The sequence below is a fragment of the Portunus trituberculatus genome, chromosome 33, assembly GCF_017591435.1.
Source record: "Portunus trituberculatus isolate SZX2019 chromosome 33, ASM1759143v1, whole genome shotgun sequence".
NCBI lineage: Eukaryota > Metazoa > Arthropoda > Malacostraca > Decapoda > Portunidae > Portunus > Portunus trituberculatus.
In genome coordinates, this window is record NC_059287.1 from 2,081,767 (window position 1) to 2,092,500 (window position 10,734).

The 10,734-nt window shown below is 44.0% G+C and overlaps 1 protein-coding gene across 33 annotated transcripts in view; it reads left to right on the forward strand.

The window, feature by feature from the left end:
• LOC123512468 (CUGBP Elav-like family member 4) overlaps nt 1-10,734 on the forward strand; it is a 754,341-nt gene that overhangs the window by 628,831 nt on the left and 114,776 nt on the right. The window lies entirely within an intron of this gene.

Genomic DNA, 10,734 nt, shown 5'->3' on the forward strand with positions numbered 1-10,734 from the left:
TCATGGTAGAAATATATCCCAGTACTGAAGGGTTTAAACGCATTGCTCCCTCACCACTACTGTTTTTAAAGACCACAAAAGTGAAATCTCGTTACTCTGATACTAGAACCGTAAAAAAAAACACCATTATAAATCTGTATACCTTTAACTAGAGCCTTTTGAAAGTAGTGTTGCGGAGAGAAATGTTTCAGAATGTGGTCTTGCCAGAATCCTACTATGAAACACTTTATTGCTTCATCTCCTCTACTTCCAACAGGCTATAGAAAGTTAAGGAAGTTACACGAGGTTTTAGTGGCGTTTCCGTGATTTTAGTAATAAGTTAACAAAGATTCTTCATCATCGAAGGTAAAAAAACAACCTTAAGAACTTGGCTAATGATCTCTGTGGCCTTTAACACCTTCAGCACCAGGACACACTTTCATATCTATTCTTCTTTACTATTTGGTGATTTTATACAACTTCAGAAACTTTCGCGGGGATAGAAATAGTGAAGACTCTGGCCATTAATCTCCTGACCTCCAAAGACCCTTCCTAATGTAAATAAAATCGTCTAACCACACCCAAAATTTAAGTAAAACTGCATCATAGTACTGAAAGGATTGAAAATAGTCGTGATGATAGAATGAAACGTTTAAGAATACGTGCAATGGATCATAATTTGAGGAGACCCAGTGCCTCACCTCCGCACACGCTGTATTTGAAGATGCACGTGGTTTTTCTAATTTCCTTTAACAATTGAATGACAGATTAACAAGATTTCTGCATTTCCAACTGGAGAAACTCTTGAAAATCCTGCAAATCGTCTCTGTGGCCTTTGAGAGTAGTGGCGAGAGTAGGGGTGGGGGAGCTAAGTGGTTCAGGATGCGGGCCAGAGTGAAATGAACAGCCTCGTGGGTCAGTACCTGGACTCGGCGGGAAAAAGGAGGCAAGCAAAGAAAGACTAGTGGAAAATATAGCGCTAAAATAAAGGGATACAATTCAGGCCCAGGAAATACAGGAAGCGGGATATAAAGAAGAGGAAAAGAAAAAATGAAATTGAAAGAATGGCGTTGCATCTGAGGAAAGGATATTGTTGCAGTGTGTGTGTGTGTGTGTGTGTGTGTGTGTGTGTGTGTGTGTGTGTGTGTGTCATGAAGGTCTGTGGAAGACTATTGGGATGTTTCCAGGAAGTAATGGGGAAAAGAATGAAAATGACAATGCATAATTTTTGTAAGAGTGAAAGAAAGTAAGAAAATATTGAAGGAAAGACACAAAAGATCATTAAATTAAGATAGATAGCAAATGGAAAGTGAACAATATCTATCCAAAATAAAAATAAAAAATATTGAGGAATCTATAAAAGTGAGGTTAGGGGACTTAGAATGAAAAACTGTAATAGAAAACAACCTGAGGAAACAAGCTGCTAATTTTCTTTTAACCCGTTCAGTACTGGGACACATTTTTACCTTGAGATTTTTGTACGATTAGACCATTTTATTGACAGTAGGAAGAGTCTATGGAGGTCAGAAGATTAATGGCCAGAGTCCTCACTATTTTAATCCCCACATGAGTTTCTGAGGCTGTATAAAATCACCAAATAGTAAGCAGAATTAATATGGAAATACACCATTGTACTGAAGAGGTTAACTTTAAATTGTACTTCACATATCTTCCTTTTACTTCTTACAATTCCCATATTTCCATTTCTTATTCCCATTTTCTCCACTTCCTTAACCCGAAAAATAACCTACAAACAATCTTTTACCATCTATTTCTTCCTTTCACTTCTTACAATTCCCATATTTCCTTTCCCTATTCCCATTTCCTGTACTTCCTGCTCCCACCATTATCTACACCCAAATCAAACACACTTACACACTATCACACCTTACATCACACACTTTCTTCACACGCCACACACCCACCACGCTTCCCTGCTCATGTATCTACCTGGTGTCGCTCTGTCGTTTTCTTTGGCTCGGCTCTTTGTCAGCTATTGCCTGCGCTAGTCTCCCCTCCAGTGCGCCGAGTGACAGACACAGCAAGGCACCACCAGCACCTCCAGCACCACTACTCAAACACGCTGGTAGTCATGGGAGTGGAGTGGATAGACATGGAGACAGAGGCGGGAGTGCTACAAGACGAAGCAGAGAGAGAGAGAGAGAGAGAGTTGAAGTGGATAATGGGAGTGAATAAAGGCAGGGAGACAGAAACAGAGAGAGAGAGAGAGAGAGAGACAGACAGACAGACAGACAGACAGACAGACAGACAGACAGACAGAGAGAAACAGAGACATACAGAAGGGAAACAAGACGAAGTAGAAAGAGAGAGAGAGAGAGAGAGAGAGAGAGAGAGAGAGAGAGAGAGAGAGAGAGCGAACGAGAGCAGTTGAGATGGATGATGGAAGTAAATAAATCAAGGAAATTCCACCATTAAAGTCTAGAAGGAATAACAGCGTTTCGTGAGGCAGAAGAAGAAGGTGTGGCGTAACGAACCAACGGAATATTCAATGGAGATGCGATCTTTATCTCACTAATCAGGTTAGTGTTTATTTAAGAAAACTTTATGTCGCCCTTGCCGGCCCCGGGCGTGTGCATATTTCACGAGCGAGAGGGACGGGGAGACTGGAGAACCCGCCGGGGAGACCTGCCTTGTTGAGAGGCCCTGAGAGAAAACGGGAGATTCAGGGTAACTCAGGTAAACTTAAAGTAGACCGCACGAGTGAGATGTTTTATTAAAGGCGCCGAACAAGTATTTACCCTCGTCTCATAAGCACTATCTTATCACCGTTTCCGTGTATTTACCTTTCAATTATAGAAAGGGATGTGGTGAGGGAGAAAAGGGGCATGTAAAGAAGGGAATGACGCACTGTTTGACGACGGAATGGTGAGAGAGAGAGAGAGAGAGAGTTACAGTACATGATGGAAACTATTGGCCATAATTTTCCAGTCCAATTCCAAGCCTCTCTTTTGAGCATTACTAATATTAAGAGGAGATGGAAGCGAAGGAGGAAGAGAAGAAAGGAAAGAAGGAACAGATGCAGCAATTGGGCAGAGAGAGGAAGAGAGGAAGGAAGGAAGGAAGGAGGACGAGAGAGAGGGGGGGACGGATGAGACGAGATTAGGGAGGGAAAGATGGAGACAGCAGAAAAAGAGAAGACTAGAGAGAAGACAGAAGACAGCGAAGGAGAGAGGCAAGGAATGAACAGGAGGAGGAGGGAGGAAGATAAAAATATTGAAGAAGGAAAGGATTGAGGCCGAGATGGAGGGAGGAGAGACGAAGGGAAGACTCAAGACGGTGGAAGAAAGAGGGAGGGAAGGAAGGAAGAGGACACAGGAGGAGAAGGGAGGAATGTAAAAATGTAAGAAAAAAAAGGGAGAAAAATACGAGGCTGAGGGGGAGAGACGGAGGAGAGAGAAGTTAGTGTGGAGGGAGGGAAGGAAGGAAGGAAAAACACATCAAGTAACCTCAAAAGTGAAACCTCGCGGGGCGCCATACATTAATAGACACGTAACTCAGTTAGCATACATCAGGGAGGGAATACACCCATATATACATAAATTACCAAGCCAGTGTATTAAAGTCCTCATTCATGCGATAATATCATTAATTACCTACGTTATGTCATTACAGCAAGCGTGTCCGTGTGTGTGTGTGTGTGTGTGTGTGAGTGATGCTATGTTCTCATCCATTATATTTGCTCATCCTACATTTTCTTTTACGTCTTTTTTTTTTTCATCGAGTTTTTCAATGGGTCTTCCTGTTCATTGTTCAAGTGATACACGAGTTCATGGTGATACAAAATAAACATGATACCTGCGTATTATTCACCTCTCTATCGAACTTAATGGATTAGAAACTCATTTTTTTCTCACCGTATGCATCTTTTTAATCATTGAAAGTGATCCATACATGAAACACACAAAAGAAATCTGTGAACAAAAAATGATATTCCTTTGTATCGAGGCAAGTAACTTTTGGAAGAATACAAAATGAAACAAAGAGAAAGTTAAGAAAAAATAAACCTGGGAAAGAGCTTTTTTTTTTTTTTCCTGTATTCACTTGAGTCTAAGTTTATTTATTATTTTGTGCGTTCAATAACTAATGGCAGGGAAAGGCGTGCTGGGTGACGACTGACGGAGCGAGACGGAACAAGACGGGAGGTGACGGGACAGCTGACGCGTGACGGGGTGATGTAACAAATTCGTGGGTGATACGATGAGTTTGGGTGACTTGTGAAGAGTGACGAGCTGTGTGACGGGTGCAATAGGTAACGGATGACTGCTCGCGTGACTGGTGGCGGTAAAGGCTTGAAGTGACGATGGTGTGCTGGTGTGACGGTGAAGGCTTGAAGTGACGGAAGGTGCGCTTGTGTGATGGTGGTGTACTGGTGTGACGGTGGTGGGCTGGTGTGACGGATAATGAGGTGGTGTGACGGGTGATTGTGACGGCTTGGTGTGACGGGTGACGGGCCCTGTGTTTGTGTGACATCGCTGGATTCCCCATAATGGACAGTCAACAGAAAGGAATTAAATTTGGTAAAAACGAGAGAAGCCTTTTTCAACATAAAACTCTTACCTCGTTTTCATGATTTATTTTTTCAAACTTTCTTTTTTTGGAATGATACATAACATCAAGAGGATGCCGCTCTCCAAATGGTGTATTTTATCAAAGAATACTGTTTGTCTTTCTCCAGTCGTCTTTTGTTTTCATGCACCGCCAATAATACTTCTTTTATCTGCTTGTGTCCTCGAGATGAAGCAGTAAACAAGTGGCGGTGGCGGAGGTTGCTGTTGTTTGTAGTGGTGGCTATTTAGGGTATAATTGTCAGGCAGTGTGGCGGGATGTGCGTGTGTGTGTGTGTGTGTGTGTGTGTGTGTGTGTGTCGTGCGCGGCGCCGTCACGTGAGTCTCGGTCAGGCAGCGTCGTGTCGTGCCTGTGATGGACGTGATTTATTCTCCTAATTCGCGTAAAGGCTCCTCCTCCACCAGTCCATTCTCCATAAGTGAGATATTTTTCTCCGTGATAACTGGGTCGTCTCGGCAGGCTGGCTGGGTTATCACCGTTATTGTGGGTATAACTCGCGACGGGCGGGGAGGGGAGGGGAGGCTGGGATGAAGGAGGACCCGCTGGGGAGTGAGGAGGGCGGGGAAGGACTGAGATTTCGTCTGGGTGCAGAAGTCTGGGGGATCGAGCCAGCGTCACGCGGCGACCGAGCGGCACAAGACGACGCCTGTCCGGTCCCACTGACTGAAATCCATCAGCACATTCCCGCTGTGAGGGGCCAGTGGGGGAGACTGGGGAGCACGGAACCTATATAGAGTGGGGTGGGGAAGGAAGAGGCTGTAGTGAGAGTAAAAGGCTGTAGTAGGAAGTAAATGCTGTGTAGAGGGAATAGAAGGGAGTGTTAAGAAGCTGTATTGTTGGGATGAGGTGGGATAATGGCAACGAAGGCTGTGGTCGGGGGTAGGGGACTGTGGTGAGAGGTAGTGGACTGTGTTGGGAAGTAGGGAGTTGTGGTCGGGGTAGGAGGCTATGATAGGGGTTAGGGGACTGTGGTGGATGAAAAGTGGAGGCTATGTTAGTGTGTTAGTGAATAGGAGCTGTGGCAGGAGGCCTTATTGTAAGGCTGTGTATGGGAGACAGGGACTGGGAGCTTGATTTAGGGCAGGAGGATGTGCTGGTCGGTGGGGTGCTGGGAGGGGCAGGGAAAGGGGTGAGACTGGTCCATTGGGTGAGAGGAGCGCTGTGCTGTCCCCTCCGTGGGCCTTGTCTCGTGCAGCGCTGCGAACACAGCAGGTGGCGCCGTGCTCAGGAGGTGGGCATTGTTGCACGTGTTTGTTTGCGTGCAGTTGTTCCCGCGTCCTCAGGCAGCACGCACGCAAACTTCATGCATGTATTAATATGTGTAAATTCTCAGCGAGGGTCCCATTCCTGGCGGCGGGACACGCGGTATTAATGTAAAATATTTGCGTCCTTTTCTCGAATCCCGTTTTCTGTGGATCCAGTGCGAGAATTTTCAGCTCAGATTATTTTTGTACTAGTGCGGGACGCCATTAGGTCGACATTAGTGCTTGCCGAAAAGGTCCAGATCAGAGGCACATTTTTCCCGCGAATATCGGTGAAGGAAAAAATTGTGATTCTGTTCAGCCATGGAGTAATTGATAACAGAACAGTATTACTACATCATGAGTATTTTTGTTATTCGCCACACACACACACACACACACACACACACACACACACACACACACACACACACACACACACACACACACACACACACACACCACAACGAAGCAAACAAATAACCAAATCAACATTAATAGAAAGTGAGGAAGGGAGGGAAGGAAAGATGGAGGAGGGAGGGAGAGATAGGAGGGACGGAGGGAGGAAGGGAGGAAGGGAACCAGAGAGAGAGAGAGAGAGAGAGAGAGAGAAAATCAATATCCTCCATTTCTCCCAACCTACTTACATTCCAGCTCATTTTTTATCTTTCCCTTTTTTTTCCCTTCCCTTCCTTTTCCCTCCATCTTTTCCCTCCTACCTTCCTTCTATTCCTCCTTCCATCTCCCACAGCTATTCTTCGTTGTGTGTCAATTCTCTACGTCGTCCTATTCTTCCCTGTTCCCCAGCGTCCCTCCCTCCCTCCTTCCCTCCCGCTCTATTCTTCTCTCCCTCCCTCCTTACCTCTCTATTTCCCATACCTCCATTGGGCCTCAGTCAGGGAGAGTCGCCATCAAACATGAATGCTGTATTAGGCAAGTCACTTAGACACGATCAAATATTCAAGCCATATACCGACTCTCTCTCTCTCTCTCTCTCTCTCTCTCTCTCTCTCTCTCTCTCTCTCTCTCTCTCTCTCTCTCTCTCTCTCTCTCTCTCTCCACCACCACCTCCTCCTCCTCCTCCTCCTCCTAAGGTGCCTCCTGCCTGTCCTCTTTCACGTTTCTACCCATTCCTTACACACGTGGTACTACACACACGCACACACACACACACACACACACACACACACACACACACACACACACACACACACATACATTCATACACATATACACATGCATACATACATGCTCTCAGATTCAGTACTATATGCGTGCGTAGAATTCTCTCTCTCTCTCTCTCTCTCTCTCTCTCTCTCTCTCTCTCTCTCTCTCTCTCTCTCTCTCTCTCTCTCTCTCTCTCTCTCTCTCTCTCTTAGGGGCTATTCTCTCCCTCTCTCTCTATTCTTCTCTCATCCTCATGCTTAGCTCTCTCTTCCCTCTCTCCTTCCTTCTCATCTCTCTCTCTCTCTCTCTCTCTCTCTCTCTCTCTCTCTCTCTCTCTCTCTCTCTCTCTCTCTTTACCTCAGATTATTCCTCCTTCCTCCTTTTCTCTTTCCTTTCTCTCCTTCACTTTAGATTTCTCTTACCTTTCCTCTTCCCTCCTTTATCATCTCCTTTGCTTTCCTCCGATTTCTCTTCTCACTCCTCTTCCTTTTGTGCTTCTTTTATATCTTCCTCCTCCTCCTCCTCTTCTTCCTCCTCCTCTTCCTCCTCCTCCTCTTCTTCCATGTCTTCTTCCTCTTCCTCTCCCCTCTCCTGTTTCGTTCGTTATCTTCTTTTTTGCTCATCTCTTTTTTCTCCATCGTCTTTCATGCTCCCCCTTCTCTCTCTCTCTCTCTCTCTCTCTCTCTCTCTCTCTCTCTCTCTCTCTCTCTCTCTCTCTCTCTCTCTCTCTCTCTCTCTCTCTCTCTCTCTCTCTCTCTCTCTCTCTCTCTCTCTCTCTCTGAAGGTCATTCCTATCCATTCCTTTAGCATCCTTATCTCTCTCTCTCTCTCTCTCTCTCTCTCTCTCTCTCTCTCTCTCTCTCTCTCTCTCTCTCTCTCTCTCTCTCTCTCTCTCTCTCTCTCTCTCTCTCTCATTCCTCCTTCTTCCTTTCTCTCTTTCATCATCTTTCAAGGCCACTATTCCATTTTGGAGACTCTCTCTCTCTCTCTCTCTCTCTCTCTCTCTCTCTCTCTCTCTCTCTCTCTCTCTCTCTCTCTCTCTCTCTCTCTCTCTCTCTCTCTCTCTCTCTCTCTCTCTCTCTCTCTCTCTCTCTCTCTCTCTCTCTCTCTCTCTCTCTCTCTCTCTCTCTCTCTCTCTCTCTCTCTCCAAATCCTCCAGGTTTTGCTTGGTGCTCCTGACTCATCTAACTTTTCTAACTCGCTCGTTGCTAGTCGCATTCACGGTCCCTCCTAACCTGCGCCGAATATTCTAAAGGCGTTTGCGATTCTTTGCGGTTTTTCTCGATATTTTTTTTCTCTATCTCTCTCTTTCTCCCTTCCTCTTTCTCTTCAGTGTGCGTGAGAGAGAGAGAGAGGTGTTGGTATTTGTGTTTGTTGTGTTTGTGTGTGTTATTTTTGGGTTTGTGGTTGTTTTTATTTATTGTTTTGCCCTTGTTTTTTTATTGTTTCCGTATGTTGCTGTTGTTCTTGTTTCTAGTGTTATTATTATCGTTATTATCGTCATTACTAATAGCGCAATTACCATCATTAATATTCCTCTTCCTCATCTTCGTTATCGTCTTCGTCCTTGTTTTCATAATTTTGCAATAATTCTGGGTGTATTTTTATCTTCTGTATCTTCTTCAGGTTTATAAACTCGCTTCCTTTTGCCTTGCTTCTCTTCACACTCTTCACGGCACAGAAAAATGCGTTCTAAATTCTCCTTCCTTTCCTTGCTCTTAATTCTTTTCCCCGTGAAGTGTCAATTTGTTGCGTGGTGTCTTCCTTACAACAAAAGGCAATCCGGCCACTTCTGTACATGCTAGAGCCGGAAAAAAAGCACTGAGCAAGATTCTGTCAACACAATAACACGATATGGCTGAGAATTTCTTATAAACCTAAACGCGGATGGACTGAATTTTGACGCTGAAGAAAGAGACGTACCCAGGCATCCTACACCACACAATTTGCCTTCCCATTTCGCGCTTTCTTTTACGGAATATCTACAGCGGCAGCATCTGTGCTTAAAAGACGAGGCGCGGGACCCTTGTCGACACGATATAGGCAGGCATTTCTAATAACAAAAGAGGGGAGGCAAGGCCGGGGTTTTGTGGCAGTAACGGGGCGGCTGTACCGGCATTGCATTGTCTCTGTATTGAAAAGTGTGAGCTCCCATAAGGATTCCCTTTTTTCACGTTATAGAGATGGGAAGTTTGGTTTTGCATGTGTCTTTGCATTGGTGATGAAGAGTTCTTATTAACCTCTTCAGTACCATGACGCGTCTCCATATTCATTCTGCTTACTATTTGGTGATTTTATGCAGCTTCAGAAACTCATATGGGGTATTAGAATAGTGAAGAGTGTGACCAGTAGTCTTCTGCCGTCCATAGACCCTTGCTAATGTCAATAAAATGGTCTAATCGTACACAATCTCAAGGCAAAAATGTGTCCCAGTATTCAAAGGGTTATATTAAATTCATCCAAAAACATCCATTGAAAACTAAAACAAATTCCACTATGGCTTGTTAAACTATCATCAGATTCATTAAAGCACTTCACAAGCACCATAACCTTTAGTAGACTCTGCAATACTAAACTATCAATAGTTATGAAACAACTCTTTAAAACTAGAATGCCAAAATATCGCCTGGATAAAGAAACAAATCCTTGAAATTCTAGAGCCATTACCTTGAAAACTATAGCTGCCACTAGAAACTTAAGCCATCACACTAGAATCACGAAAACCCTTGAAAACTCCAGTAATTTTCATAAAAGTCTCCAACTACCACCATCAAGAAACCTGTCTTGTGAAAACTCAAATAACTCTCACTGAACCCACATCAAATCATTACAACGCATGAAATCACCTTTGAAAAAATTCATTCAAGCAACTTCCCAAAATAAACCACGCCAAACTATCACAGGAGTCATGAAAAAAACCTTGAAAACCACAGCAATTTCTTAAAAGCTCAAAATAACTTACTTAAACCACACCAAATCATTACAACGCATAAAATCACCTTGAAAACAACTGAAGCAACTTCCAAAAATAAACTACGCCAAACTATAACAGGAGTCATGAAGAAAACCTTGAAAACCACAGCAATTTCTTAAAGACTCAAAATAACTTACTGAAACCACATCAAATCACTACAACTCATGAAATCACCTTGAAAAAATAACTCAAGCAACTTCCAAAAATAAACTACGCCAAACTATAACAGGAGTCATGAAAAATCCTTGAAAACCGCTGTAACTTCTAAAAACTCAAAATAACTTACTGAAACCACATCAAATCATTACAACGCATAAAATCACCCTTGGAAAAACAACACAAGCAACTTCCAATCATAAACCACGTCAAACTATCACAGGAATCACGAAAAAAAAAACTTGAAAAACTGCAGTAACTTCCACAGCACCCTATTACAAGTTATGGAGATGAGATGCGGAAACGTTCACCAGAGCGATACGTGCTGTGAGTTGTCGCATTGACTCTGGACGGAGCACCAGTCACAGTTACCTTAAAGAAGACGTCACCAGGTGCTTCACGGGCCACTGACATCATCACCATCATCACCACGTTGGCAAGCACTGCATATCCCATTGGCGCCACCACTATCACTACCAGCCAGAGAGGAATGGAGGTGTATTTCTCTCTCTCTCTCTCTCTCTCTCTCTCTCTCTCTCTCTCTCTCTCTCTCTCTCTCTCTCTCTCTCTCTCTCTCTCTCGTCTTTCTTTATCTCCCTTCCACATTAGTTCGTCTCTCTCTCTCTCTCT